We start from the raw sequence: 1,178 nt of genomic DNA on the forward strand, positions 1-1,178 counted from the left end.
CTAACTGTTTTTCACCTATTTCATTCCAGCACAAAGGAGTTCTACATTTTCATCCATACAGAACCTCAAAAGGTGCTGCCTGAATACTTGAGTGGTAGCTATTGTTGTATGCAAATTCAAMCAAAGTCAAATGACTATCCCACGACCCTCCAAAATCAATAATACAGGATCTCAACATATCTTCTAAAGTTTGGATAGTTCGCTCACTCTGTCCATCGGTCTGAGGATGATAAGTTGTACTTAGCTTAATTTGTGAACCCATTTCTCTCTGAAAGCTCTTCCAAAACATAAAAATGAAACGACTATCTCTATCAAAATCGATAAAGGAACACCATGCCGTGTCACTATTTCATCAATGTATAACTTCGCCAATCTTTCCATCGAATATGACTCTTTCATCGGTAAGAAGTGTGCAGATTTAGACAACCGATCCACTATCACCCATATTGCATCATACCCTTTCGATGTTCTTGGCAATTTGGTTATGAAATCCATAGTAATATGATCCCACTTACAAATCAGAATTTCTAAAGATTGTAACTTACCATAAGGACTCTGATGTTCAATCTTTACTTGGAGACATGTCAGGCATTGTTCAACATGTTTAGCAATATCTTTCTTCATACCTGGCCACCAATAATGTTGCTTCAAATCCTGATACATTTTATTTGTACCTAGATGTATTGCAAAACGTGACTTATGAGCCTCATCCAAAATACGCTTTCGGAGATTACCATAACATGGTACCCAAATTCTGTTCTGGAACTTCCAAGATTCTTTGTCATTTCTCACCAAATCAGATACTAATCCACCCAATCTTTCTTGTTTAATCTTATCCTCCTTCATTGCCTCATGTTGAAATTTTYGTAACTCTCCTTGAATACTGGGTAATAACTCAACTCGTAAAGCTGTAGTTTTGATAGTTCCACTTTTCTCTTGTCGACTTAACACATCAGCCACCACGTTTGCCTTTCTTGGATGACACAAAATTTCACAATCATAATCACTCACTAATTCTAACCATCTTCTCTGACGCATATTCAAATCCTTCTGATGAAACAGATGTTGCAAGCTCTTATGATCTGTGAAGATTTGGCACTTCGTTCCATACAAATAATGTCTCCATATCTTTAAAGCAAACACTACTGCTGCTAACTCCATATCATGAGTAGGATACT

This window comes from Cynara cardunculus, unplaced genomic scaffold (assembly GCF_001531365.2).
Source record: "Cynara cardunculus var. scolymus isolate 2C unplaced genomic scaffold, CcrdV1 Un_Scaffold_1865, whole genome shotgun sequence".
Taxonomy (NCBI): Eukaryota; Viridiplantae; Streptophyta; class Magnoliopsida; order Asterales; family Asteraceae; genus Cynara; species Cynara cardunculus.